The following is a 14344-nucleotide window of genomic DNA, read 5'->3' on the forward strand; positions in this document are numbered from 1 at the left end:
GTTCAGGTTCGAGTTCGGTGTTCGGCGAGTTAATGGCGCTTTTTGAAAGGCTGCAGAGCAGCCAATCAACAAGCGTTTAACTCGTGTGCCCTTAGAAGCTATCACAGCCATGCCTGCACGTCACTCTGCTCTTATTAATGTAGGGTAGGGATAGGATGCTGATGCTGTGAGGGAGAGAATAGGAAAGAATCAGTTATCTGAAGTGCTTGTTAACTCAGCGAGCTACAGCGATTTTGTTTTGTGGGTGTAGTGCACAATTTTTTTACCCTGCTCTGAGCCCAGTGACACAGAAAAATAAATTTTATCTGTCTGTTAGTTAGGTGGGCGTCGGCGGCCATTTTATGCAAGTTCAGTGCACCAGCACAGCATATTTGCATGTGTGACAGTGAAATACAAGCTTGAAATACTGCAATTATAGTTTGGGTTGAAAAAAAAACACCCATTTTTTGCAATACCCTTCATCTGGTGCCTATTCTGCATTTGTCACAATGAAATACAAGCTTGAAATACTGAAATTATATTCTGGTTTTAAAAAAACACCCATGTTTTGCAAGACCCTACATCTGGTGCCTTTGCTGCATTTGTCACAGTGAAATACTGCAATTATATTCTGGGTTTAAAAAAAACACATTTTTTTGCAATACCCTATATCTGGGGCCTTTGCTGCATTTGTCTCAGTCAAATACAACCAGTCAATACTGCAGTTACATTGTTGGTTGACAAATTAAAACATTTTGTGACCGTGAAGTAATTGTATAAAATTCGCCTGTCACACTGTTGTGTGACCTCAAGAAATTTTTCCTCTGCCTTACTCTCAGTGAACTTAATTGTTAACTATTGGCGGTTACATTGTCACCTGACATAAACCATCTGTTAGGAGAGCGTCAAATAAGGGACAAGGCCCCGGTCGTGGTGCTGCTGGTGGAGCTCATGTTGCAGGGAGAGGACATGGTTGATCTGTGCCAGCTACATGCACAAGTGAAACACCTTCCTCAGGTGCTAGTAGGTGACAAAACCTTCAGTGTTATTTGGTAGGGCCGAATGCGGCTCTATGAATGGTGAGGCCTGAACAAGTACAGGCGATAGTAGATTGGGTGGCTGACAGTGCCTCCAGTTCCTTCACATTGTTTACCACCCAGTCTCCTGCTGAAAGATCAGAGTTGGCACCTGCAGCCGATGTCCATCAGTCCTTCACCTCACCCCCTTGCAAATCAGCCAAGCAGTCTGAGCCCCAAGTCATGGAACAGTCTCTTCTGCTTTTCGATGACTCTGCTAGCAGGGTTTCCCAGGGCCATCCACATAGCCCTGCCCCAGAAGTGGAAGAGATTGAGTGCAGCGATGCCCAACCACTTATGTTTCAGGATGAATACATGGGAGGACCATCACAGCACGTCTCGGATGATGACGAAACACAGGTGCCAACTGCTGTGGCTTTCTGCAGTGTGCAGACCGACAAGGAGGGCAGGGGTGAAGACTGGGTGGAAGATGATGTGGAGAACGATGAGGTCCTCAACCCCACATGGAATCAAGGTCATGCGAGTGACCTGTGTAGTTCGGAGGAAGAGGGCGGTGGCCGCACAGAGCCGCCAGCACAGCAGAAGAGTGAGCAGGGTGCAAAAGCGGAGCGGCCGTCCCCTAGACAGTACGCCTGCTACTGCCCACCGCAGCAAGGGACCGAGCACACCAAAGCCAGCTCTAAGGAGTTCCCTGGTGTGGCAGTTCTTCAGATAATGTGCTGACAACAAGAAGCGAGTGCATGCTGTGCAATCAGAGCCTGAAGCTAGGCATAAACGTTCTTAACCTGAGAACAACCAGGCATCTAAGTGCAAAGCACGAGCTGCAGTGGAGTAGACATCTCAAAAACAAAAAAAGGCCTTTGGATCCTACTGCTTCCTCTTCTGCTGCAGTCTCGGCCTCTTCATCCACCTCTGGAGTGACAGTGGCACCTGCCACCCCACAAACAGAGGATCTGCCAGCAACGCCACCACCTGGGTCACCAAGCATCTCCACAATGTCCCATGGAAGTGTTCAACTCTCTATCTCCCAAACACTGGAGCGAAAGAGGAAGTAACCCCCTACCCACCCGCGATCCCGGGTCCTGAAATGCTGTCATTCCATCTGGTGGAGATGGAGAGTTTTAAAAGCCTTATGGCGAAGGCTGTCCCACAGTAAGTCGTGCCCAGCCGCCACTACTTTTCCAGGCGAGCCATCCCTTCCCTGCACAACCAAGTGCGGGACAAAATCAATTGTGCACTGTGCAACGCCATCTGTGGCAAGGTCCACCTTACTACGGATATGTGGACCAGTAAGCACGGTCAGGGACGTTATATCTCCATAACAGCACACTGGGTAAATGCAGTGGCGGCTGGGCCTGAGGCGGATAGCAGTTTTGTGCATGTCCTTCTACCACCGAGGATTGCAGGGCGCTTCTCTTTGCCTTCTGTTACTTCCTCCTCCTACTCTGCTTCCTCATCCTCTACCGCCTCCTCATCTGGTCAGCGTAACACCTTCACCACCAACTTCAGCACAGCCAGGGGTAAACGGCAGCAGGCAGTTTTAAAACTTATATATGTTTGTGGGACAAACCCCACACCGCGCAGGAGCTGTGGACGGGCATGGAACAACAGACCGATGACAGGTTGGTGCCAGTGAGCCTCAAGCCCGGCCTAGTGGTGTGCGATAATGGGCGAAATCTTGTAGCAGCTCTGGGACTAGCCGGTTTGACGCACATCCCTTGCCTGGCGCATGTGCTGAATTTGGTGGTTCAGAGGTTCCTTAAAAATTATCCCGATATGTCAGAGCTGCTGCATAAAGTGTGGGCCGTCTGTGCGAGCTTTCGGTGTTCTCACACTGCAGCTGCTCGCCTGTCAGCGCTGAAGCATAACTTCGGCCTTCCCGCTCACTGCCTCATATGCGACGTACCCACAAGGTGGAACTCCACCTTGCACATGCTAACCAGACTGTGCGAGCAGCAGCAGGCGATAGTGGAGTTTCAGCTGCAGCACACACGGGTGAGTCGCTCTGCGGAACAGCACCACTTCACCACCAATGACTGGGCCTCCATGCGAGACCTGTGTGCCTTGTTGCGCTGTATCAAGTACTCCACCAACATGGCCAGTGCCGATGACATCGTTCTCAGCATTACTATCCCACTTCTATGCCTTCTTGAAAAAACGCTTCGGGTGATGATGGAAGAGGATGTGGCACAGGAGGAGGAGGAGGAGGAGGAAGAGGGATCAGTTCATAGGGTTTCAGGCCAGTCATTCACAAGTGGCTCCGAGGGTGGGTTCCTGCACCCACAAACACCAGGTATGCAATTGTCCAGCAAGGGCACAGTTCTGGAGGATGACGGGGTGGAGGATGAGGGGGAGGAGATAGAGGAGGACAAAACGTGTTCACAGCACGGTGGCACCCAAAGCAGCTCATGGCTATCACTCGTGCGTGGCTGGGGAGATACAGAGGACACAGACGATACACCCCCCACAGAGGACAGCTTTTTGTTGCCTCTGGGCAGCTTGGCACACATGAGGGATTACATGTTGCAGTGTCTCCGCAACAACCGCCTACTGGATCCCCATTACAAGGACAACGTACCGTCCTTAATTCCGTCACTGGAGCATGATCGTAATATGCGCGAGTACAAGCGCACGCTGGTAGACGCGCTGCTGGTGGCATTACCACCTGACAGCGGGTGCACAGTGGAAGCACAAGGCAAAGGCAGCGGAGGAGGAAGAGGTTGCCAACGCAGCTGGGGCACCACCAGCACCTCAGAAGGCAGGGTTAGCATGGCCGATATGTGGAAAAGCTTTGTCACCACGCCACAACAACCAGCACCACCAGCACCAATGTCTTAGCAGGAGGCAGCATTTCAGCAACATAGTGGAGCAGTATGTGTGCACACGCCTATATGTACTGAATGATGGGTCTGCCCCCTTCAACTTCTGGGTCTCCAAATTGGGCGCATGGCCTGAGCTTGCCCTTTATGCCTTGGAGATGCTGGCCTGCCCTGCAGCCAGTGTATTGTCTGAACGTGTATTTACCACGGCAGGGGGCGTTATCACAGACCAGCGCAGCCGCCTGTCCACAGCCAATGTGGACAAGCTCACGCTCATTAATGAACCAGCCATGGAATCCACACCGCCGGTTTTACCTACACCGCTACGTCCACCGCCTCCTCAACCTCCTACTCCATATGGACCTCCACCTCATAGATCAAAATTATTATTTAAAATTTGTACGTATTTTATTTTAAGTCATTTCACTAATTTGTCTGATACATTGTTGGGTGAGTGACATATCCCAAATTTTTGGCTGTGATATACCCCTGCTCTATATTGTGGACAGGGAAATACCTTTAAAAAATTTGTCTGTTAGATTGTTAGGTGACATTCCCAAATTTTTGGCTGTGATATACCTCTGCTCTACCTAGTAGACAGGGAAATACATTTCACTAATTTGTCTGTTACATTGTCGGGTGAAATTCACAAATTTTGCCTGTGATATACCCCTGCTCTACCTAGTAGACAAGGAAATACATTTCATTAATTCTTCTGTTACATTGTTGGGTGACAAATGCTCATCTTTTGCACTAGAAAGTACATTTGCGGCCTACACTACATTTAGGACAGTACGAATGGTGAGGCCAGAACAAGTACAGACTATAGTACATTGGGGGAAAACAGTGCCTACAGTTCCTTCGCATTGTCTCCCACCCAGTCCACTGCTGAAAGATCAGAGTTGGCATCTACAACCTATGGCCATCTGTCTTTCAACTCACCCCCTTGCAAATCAGGCAAGCAGTCTGAGCCCCAAGTCATGCAGCAGTCTGTTATGCTTTTTGATGACTCTGCTGGCAGAGGTTCCATGGGCCATCCACATAGCCCTGCACCAGAAGTGGAAGAGATTGAGTGCACTGATGTCCAACCACTTATGTTTCAGGATGAGGACATTTGAAGACCACCGCAGCATGTCCCTGAAGATGACAAAACACAGGTGCCAACTGCTGCGTCTTTCTGCAGTCTGCAGACCGACAAGGAGGGCAGGGGTAAAGAGTGGGTGGAAGATGATGTGGAGGATGATGAGATACTAGACCCCGCATGGAATCAAGGTCATGCGAGTGACCTGTCTAGTTCCGAGGAAGAGGTGGTGGTCGCACAGAGGCACCAGAACAGCAAAAGAGGGAGCAGGGTGTAAAAGTGTCTGTTACATTCTTGGGTGACATTTTACCATTTTGCCGTGAATAAACCCCTGCTCTGCATAGGTGACAGATAAAATAAATTTAAAAAAATCGTCTGTTACATTGTCAGGTGACATTTTACTAATTTTGCCGTATACAAACCCCTGCTCTGCATAGGTGACAGGGACCTAATTTTTTTTAAATTGTCTGTTCAATTGGTGTGTGAGATGAACACAGTTTTGCCGTGAATAAACCCCTGCTCTGCATAGTTGACAGGGTCCGTAATTTTCAAAAATCGTCTGTTCCATTGGTGGGTGACATTAACCCATTTTTGCTGATGAAAAACCCCTGCTCTGCATTAGTGGCAGGGACTTAAATTTCTAAAATTTGTCTTTGATTGACGCGCGCCCCTCCTTTCATTTGATCCTTCCGCTTTAATAACTTGTCCACATTTCAGCTCGATCACATTGCCGCCATTGACCTCCCTTGGATGTGGTATCCCTTTCTCAAGCTCCCTCTCCGGCGTGGAACCCTGATTCGCCGCTAACCGTGATCAACAATGGTAGGCACAGAAAAGAACATCGAAAGTTGATAGAGAAGATACCCAATTGGATCGTGGACGTAACGGGGACTTGCGATCAGGCAGAAGTTATCTAGCGTCAACAAAGCGGCAGCAGGGCCTCTCCTGTCTAACGTTTTCAAATCCAAAATAGTGACATTCCCTGTAATTTTTTATTAATCATTCACATAACAGGGCATCTTAAGAGTCCTGTATTGTTACTTATCGTCACTACCTCCCCGAGTCGGGAGTGGGTAATTGCTGCATGCCCCCTCCTTTACTTGGAAGCTTCTGCTTCAATAATTTGTCCCACATTTCCGCTCGATCACATTTAATTTCACCCATTGACCTCCCTTGGATGTGTTATCCCTTTCTTAGGCTACCTCTCCGGCCTGGAACCCTGATTCCCCGCTACCTGTGATCACCATGGTAGGTGCAGAAAAGAACATAGAAAATTGATAGAGAAGATATCTAATTGTATTGTGGACGTCACGGGGACGTGCGACATGGTGGAGCAGTATGTGTGCACATGCCTACACGTACTGACTGATGGGTCTGCTCCCTTCAACTACTTGGTCTCCAAATTGGGCACATAGCCTGAGCTTGCCCTTTATGCCTTGGAGGTGCTGACCTGCCCTGCAGCCAGTGTATTGTCTGAACGTTTGTTTAGCACGGCTGGAGGGGGTTATCACAGGTTATATTCCCAATGTTTTGGGGTCTACCCAAATTTGAAACAATAAAATAAAATATAAAACAAAACAAAAAAACTGTGATGGCTACCTCCTCCTCCTCCACCGCCGCTTCCACCTACACCGCCACATCCACCGCCTCCTCAACCTCCTACTCCATATGGACCTCCTCCTCCGAGATCAAGATTTATTTTTATTTTTTTTACATATTTTATGTTATTTTAAGTCATTTCCTTATCCACATTTGTTTGCAGAGCACTTGCCATGCTCTTAACCAGAGTTTGCTGCCATTTACAGCCCTCTATCCCTTTCCATGACTTTTTTACAGCCATTTTAGTGCTCCAAAGTTCAGGTCCCCATTGACTTAAATGGGGTTAGGGTTCGGGGTCAACCCGAACCTGAACTTTTTTGTGAAGTTCGGCCAAACCCGTCAAACCCGAACATCCAGGTGCTCAACTCTAGAGAAGACCAACTCCTCCACAATGTTTGCAACTGGGGCAGGGTGTGTTAGTGAAATGAAATCCGCTATAAGAGAGTGCAGCAGGGGAGGAGGTGTCAACTCAGAGGGTGTCAGCCATGTTTCTGTGAGACCCAGAAAGGAAAGTTTCCGAGAGATGTAGATGTCATGAATGTATGGCAGTTTGCTACAGACAGAGCGTGCATTCCATAACTGCTCCTGCAAGAGGAACCAAAGGAGCAGGGGACAGAGGAATGATAATTAGGTTTAAGGGGTTGCAAAAATTTGTAGAAGGAGATTTGTAGTAGGAGGTAGAGGTGATAGTGGGATTTGCTGAGGGGGGGCTTTTTTGGAAAGCTATCACCAGTAATAAGAAGAAGCAATGAAAGTGTTAGGGCTCTTTTACACGAGCTGATGCCGTGTGTGGACTCCGCTGTGTGAAAGACAGCCAACCCCATTCCGGACAGCAGAGACACAGACTATTAACATGATTGATAATGCTCTGTGCCTCTCTGTGATCTGTTTACTAAAAAAAAAAAACACAGTGAGATAAAGTTGTCACCGTGATTTTGTAGCAAAAAGGTCACAGAGAGGCACAGAGCATTATTAATTATGTTAATAGTCCGTGTCTCTGCTGTCCGGAATAGGGATTGCCCGTCCACGTACGGCATCTACTCGTGTGAAAGAGCCCTTAGTAGGTGAGAATAAGAGAGGGCATGAGGTATCTGTGTGTGTTTGGGAAGGAAGTGTTTTATGTTGCCAAACAGGTTTGTGCAAGATGTCAGATGAGATGGTAAGATGGAGGGAGAGGTGAATAGTTCCTTGCTGGGTGAAAGAGTGTGGGGTATTTCAGGAGGTTTTGGAAAAGTGGGAAGAGTAAGATGAAAGATTAAAACATTGTTTGCATTAACTATTTCTGTAATTACGTTTGGTCCTCTTCTGGTTCAATTCTGGTATAATTCGGTATGTGCACTTAAAGAATTGCTCTTGAAAGATGTTGCATTGAAAAGACCAAGGTCTGGAAGACCTAAAGACTTAGAGTTATACCACTCAGTGTTCAATCAGGTGTGAACAAGAGGGGAGAGGGCTACATTTGGCCTAATCAAGGGAGGACCAGAGACAGGGGTGAAATAGTCAATGTAAACAAATAATTAATAAATCCAGCAGGGAAAGAGACATTAAAAGTTCAATGCAGACATACCAGGGGATGAAAAGGAAAGATGAGGGGTGCGGACAATATCAGACTCTGGAAAAGTTGTGTGCAGCAGTTAGGTTCAATGCAGACATACCTGAAAAGGAGAAAATTGGGTGATGGTCAGTAGGCAGTGGTGACAAAGTGGATTCCATATCCATAATATTACATTCTGGTATAATTCACTATGTGCACTTAAAGAGTTGCACTTGAAAGATGTTGCATTGAAAATACCTATGTATCCTGCATAATACAATCAATCTGATGCAATAGTGAAGTGCCAGTCCAGCCAGTCAGCCTTAAAGGGGTATTCTGGTTGTTAGAAGATCAGTGGGGGTCCTACCACTCGGACCCCCACTGATCACGAGAACAAGGGCCCTGTACCCCCTGCAGCGACTGGAACGGCTGGCTCGGCATGCATATGGCCACTCCATTCATCTCTATAGGAATTCCAGAGATAACTGAGTACAGCACTCGTCTATCTCTTGGACTCCCATAGAAATGAATGGAGCGGCCACACGCATGTGCTACCAGATGTTTTGTTAATTTCAAGAAACCTGCCGGAATATGGGGCCCTCGTTCTTGTGATTATGAGGGTCCCAGCAGTAAGACCGCCTCCGAAGTGGTATCTTGGAACTGAACCCAAGTTCGGGAAATGTTTGTTTCTAGTAGAAATCAATATATGAAGTAATAACTTCGGTTCATCTGAGCCAATACATTCTAATACTGTATGGAGCGCTCGCTCCGTACAGTATTCAAACAAAGTATTCAAATTAAGTACTAGGAATAGGCAACCTCCGGCACTCAGTGGCGGATCCAGAGCCTGGTCTCGGGAGGGGCACTTTCAGATTATTTTCTGTCCGCCGCCACAAAACAATGGTGCCTATAGAACAGACTCCACAGTGTATGCTATATGTGTATAACAATCATATTTCACATGAACACTTACAGTTACTTGGCTTGGCCCTTCGGGATCTCGGACGCCACTTCCACACTTTGGCCGGGGGCTCGGCGGAGCTGATGTTGTGTTTTATCCTAATGAGAAAGATTTCATAATAAGTATTTGGAGAAGGGGCAGAGGAATATCAGAGCAGAAAGAGGCTGGTGCTGCTACTAGGGCATCATACCATGGGGGAGTAATAAAGCCCACCATAATGCCCCCCCCAGTAGTAATAATTCTCCTTATAATGTGACAGTGCAAAAAATACCCCCTTGTAATGCCCCCAGTTGAGCTAATGTCCCCATAGTGCCCCCATAATGTGCCAGTATAAAATACCCCTATATAGTGCCCCTAGTAAATGACCCCATAGTCCTCCACACCCTCCTTCCTCCTAGTGCCCCCCATAATGTACCAGTATAAAATGCTCCAGTAGATGCCCTCAGTGTCCCCCATAATTTGCAAGTATAAAATACCCCTTCTTAGTGCCCCCCGTAGATGACCCCATAGTACTCCTCTCCCCCCTTCCCCATAGTACCCACCATAATGTGTCCCAGTATAAAATTGTACTGTACAGAGAGCCTATATAAAATACCCCTTCTTTGTGGCCTCAGTAGATGCCCCTATAGTGCCCCCAATCATGTGCCAGTAATAATAGCCCCCCTGTGCCAGTAATAGCAGCCCCCAGTAATAACAGACCCCCTGTGCCAGTAATAGCAGCCCCCCCCCGGTGCCAGTAATAGCCCCTCTGTGCCAGTAATAACAGCCCCCAGTAATAAGAGCCCCTCTGTGCCAGTAATAACAGCCCCCAGTAATAAGAGCCCCTCTGTGCCATTAATAACAGCCCCCAGTAATAAGAGCCCCTCTGTGCCAGTAATAACAGCCCCTCTGAGCCAGTAATAAGAGCCTCCAGTAATAACAGCCCCAGTAATAAGAGCCCCCTTTGCCAGTAATAACAGCCCCCCTTTGCCAGTAATAACAGCCCCCCTTTGCCAGTAATAACAGCCCCCCCTTTGCCAGTAATAAGAGACCCCCCTTTGCCAGTAATAAGAGACCCCCCTTTGCCAGAAATAAGAGACCCCCCCTTTGCCAGTAATAGCCCCCCCTTTGCCAGTAATAGCCCCCCTTTGCCAGTAATAGCCCCCCCCTTTGCCAGTCATAGCTGCCCCCAGGTGCCAGTAAAGATATTGTATATAATGAAGAAAAAAAAAAAACACACATACTTACCTCCATGTCAGCGATGCGATGCAGCCTCTTCAGGCCTGTGTCCCACGCTGTATGGCTCAGGCGGCGTGATGACGTCATCGCGCCGCCTGCGCCGGCCTCTGATAGGCTGCAGGCACTAGGCCGGCAGCCTATCAGAGGAAGGGAAAGGGACACGCCTCTCCCTTCCCTGCCGCAGCACAGGCAGGCATCTGTATCGCTGTCCTGAGGACGGCGATACAGATGACTGGAGATGAGCGCTTCCACAATGGAAGCGCTCATCTCCCTGTGCCCCGCCGCCGCCGCCCGCCGCCAGCTCAGGGGGGGCAATTGCCCCGTTGCCCCCCCCCTGGATCCGCCACTGCCGGCACTCCAGTTGTTGTAAAACTACAGCTCACAGCATGCATACTTGCTCTGCTCTTCTAAGAACTGTCATAGAAATAAATGGAGCATGCTGGGAATTGTAGTTTCACAACAGCTGGAGTGCCGAAGGTTGCTGATTTCTGCCATATACAATAACATGATTTTCCTGCACAATGAGAGAATTCTTTACACTTCTTCACACTACCATTTTGTTGTGGAAAACCATTCATCTGTAACTGCAGCTTAATTTCATTCATTTAAGGCTACTTTCACACTAGCGTTTTTCTTTTCTGGCGCTGAGTTCCGTCCTAGGGGCTCAAATCCGGAAAAGAACTGATCAATTTTTTTACTAATGCATTCTGAATGGAGAGTCCGTCCCTCAGGATGCATCAGGATGTCTTCTGTTCAGGCTTTTCAGAAAACCGTAGCATGCAGTATTTTTACCTCCGGCCAAAAATCCTGAACACTTTGACTGAACGCCGGATCCGGCCTTTTTCCCATTGACGTGCATTAACACCGGATCCGGTTTTTGCATGTTAAACCCGAAAAATATGAAAAAAAAGTTAAAGTCCATAAACGGCGGATCCGTTTTTTCCAATGCATTTTTTCATTGTGATCAAAATCCTGATCAGGATTCAAATGCAATCAGTTTTCACACGTTTTTTTCGGGTTCGGCGGGCAGTTCCGGTGTCGGAATTGAACGCCGGATTCAAACAACGCTGGTGTGAAAGTAGCCTAACCTATTATATTCTACTGTCCTAGTAGTCTTTCTTTGACTGTCATTACATCGGCTGGTGTCATACAGCTGACACCCAGTTGCAATGATTGCCATCAGAGATAACTCCAATCACAGTAATTTAATCCCTTAGATGTAGTAATCAATAGTCGTATAGTCAGTCAAAGGCAGAAGCTCCCGTGACCTGTGATCAGCATAACAGCAGTGAAATTGCAGGGTGCCATTCAGCTGCTATGGAAATCTGAGGCCTTGTGAAGGATCCCAGACCTGCCATTGTAAAATGCCTATTGATCCCTGCTGATAAGAAGCCATCAGAGCCTCCATAGACTGGGTGGCATACTACTGTAGTCTATGGTTTAAGAGATTGAACGATTGAATGCTGAAGTTCCTAAGGGGAATAAATATATTTGATGTATTCTATGTTTAGGACCGAACAAGGAAAGGGTATAAGTTAAGCTGGGACCTTATTACCAGGGGGTGTAGGCTTCTCCCTCTGCAGTAAGGCAGTAGATACTGGAGGTTGTAGCTGGGGAGATTATGGACCATAGCTGGAGAGAGGGGTCGCATGCCAAGAGTGAGCAAGCCTCTGAGCAGAGAAAGCTATGTTTGCCTTGCCAAATGCGGTCTAAAGAGTGGTTGGTGAGCTAACAGTGACCTGCATTGGTCTGACAGAGGTAGATCATCAGCAATTATGGCGAAAAAAGATAGGAAGGCGCTCATAGGGTAGTAAGTTTGATAAAAAGTGTGTAGAAGTTAGACATCAATGGTTGTGCTCATCTTATGGTGTTGTGCCTACGTAGGCACAACACTCGTGGGGACAGGGGGTCGGTGCAGCCGGTATCTCTCAGTCCTCGTAGGTGGAGTAGCCAATTCTCCAGAGGAATGAAATGGAACACAATGGGGAGAGTTTTGTGTACTATAACAGTACACCAATTGATACCTTCTGGCGCAAAGACACAACCTCAGTAGATAGGTAAAGGTTCTTTTATTGATAAATGACAACGCGTTTTGGAGTCAATATACTTTTTTTCAAGTCGGTGGGGTCCGTGCTGAGGCTTGTAGCGTGGCCTTGCTCGCCTGTGAAAAAGCGCGCCTAGAAGAGCAGGAGGGAAGGGGGCGGAGTTGGAGATTGACAGCACGGACCCCACAGACTTGAAAAAGGAGTATATTGACTCCGAAACGCGTTGTGACTCATCAATAAAAGATCCTTTACCTATCTACTGAGGTTGTGTCTTTGCGCCAGAAGGTATCAATTGGTGTACTGTTATAGTACACAAAACTCTCCCCATTGAGAGGTAGATCATGGAAGAGATGATATTAAGTGATGAGCAAGCATGCTTGGCCGAATACCCATTCGGCTCGAGCATCGCTATGCTCGGCACATGGCGGTACTCGGCCGAGTACCGCATGTGCTCGACCTCCATGCTCGAGTCTCCACCCCACACATTTCGCGGCTGCTAAGCTGCCAAAACACGTGCAGGTAAGTACTGCCATCACTGTAATGCCAGTAGCCATGTTGGCTGCTGGCATTACAGTGATTGGCTGGCCAGAATGCGTCATCTGGTGCTATATAGCACCTGATGACACATGCTCGGATCAGTCATAGTCAGGGAGAGCAGAGGGTAGGAAGGGAAAGGCAGTGTAGGAAGTGAAATTCACAGTTATTATTCCCAGAAAGCTTTTCAAAGACCCAAAAGTCATTTTAAGGACTACTGTGTGTGTGTTTTAGGGCAGCAATATATTTTTACCTGCGCTGCTAAATAGATCCGTCTCAGGGACAACCGTGCTGAGGAACGGACAGATAGTGCAGGGAGAGAAATTTGCTGTTTTTACTACCAAAAGCTTTTCAAAGACTCCAAAGTCCTTTTAAGGACTACTGTGTGTGTGTTTGACAGCAGCAAGATATTTTTCTTTAATACCTATTAGGGACATATACTGTACATCATCCGCAGACTGTGTCTTTTTGCGTAAATTCAAATAATCAGTGCCACATTTATTGTCTATAGTGTGCGTTTAATACACATCTGTTACATATACAGTACGCCATCCGAAAACTGTTTCTTGAGCGTAAATTTAAATAATCAGGGGCCAGTCCTCATGTACTGTCTCTGTAGTGTGTGCGTGTAATACACATCTGTGACATATACAGTACTCCATCCGAAAACTGTTTCTTTAGGGCAAATTCCAATAATCTGGGCCTAATCTAGTGTCCATAGTGTGTGGCTTTCTGGGACATATACAGTACGCCATCCGAAGACTGTTTCTTGACTGTAAATTTAAATAATCAGGAGCCAGTCTTCATCTACTGTCTCTGTAGTGTGTGCGTGTAATACACATCCGTGATATATACAGTACTCCATATTAAAACTGTTCCTTTAGTGTGAATTCCAATAATCTGGGCCTAATCTACAGTCCATAGTGTGTGGCTTTCTGTGGCATATACAGTACGCCATCTGAAAAACTGTTTCTTTAGGGCAAATTCAACTAATCTGGGCCTAATATAGTGTCCATATTCTGTGTGTGTTTATGTGGCATATACTGTCCTGCATCCGAAAACTGTGTCTTTAGCGGACTATAAAACAATGTGCGCCACATCTAGTGACAAAACCATTAATATGAAGGAGAGCACTAAGGGACGGGGAAATGGGTGTGATGCTGATGGTGCACGCAGAGGCCGTGGCACTGGGCGCAATGAAACTGTGCCTGCTGCCAGTGCACCAGAAAAAAAAAAACATCCACCATACCCAGCTTCATGTACATCTTAGCTGGGCGGCGCAGGATAACACTGTCCAAGTCAGACCAGTGCGAACAGTTGGTCGGTTGGATTGCTGAAGATAATACTTCCAGTCGGTTAAGCACCAACCTCTCTTCCACCAAGTCCAGTCTCTGTAGCCAAGAGTCTAGTCAGCTGAATCCTCACTCTGATCATCCTTCCTCCCACCATGGAGAGGCTTGCCAAATGAGTGATCCCACACTCGGATATTCCGAGGAGCTCTTTCCAGCGCCACTATTACATTTGGCCCTCGCGCCCA

At 47.4% G+C, this 14344-nt stretch overlaps 1 long non-coding RNA gene across 2 annotated transcripts in view; it reads right to left on the reverse strand.

Moving 5' to 3' along the window:
• The window catches only part of LOC122920741, a 77581-nt gene that overhangs the window by 10347 nt on the left and 52890 nt on the right, over positions 1 to 14344 (reverse strand). For both annotated transcript variants that reach the window (XR_006386934.1, XR_006386933.1), the window contains exon 2: positions 8083 to 8170. This is a non-coding gene — a long non-coding RNA (uncharacterized LOC122920741). The remainder of the gene's footprint in view (positions 1 to 8082; positions 8171 to 14344) is intronic.

The sequence above is a fragment of the Bufo gargarizans genome, chromosome 10 (genome assembly GCF_014858855.1).
Source record: "Bufo gargarizans isolate SCDJY-AF-19 chromosome 10, ASM1485885v1, whole genome shotgun sequence".
Taxonomy (NCBI): Eukaryota; Metazoa; Chordata; class Amphibia; order Anura; family Bufonidae; genus Bufo; species Bufo gargarizans.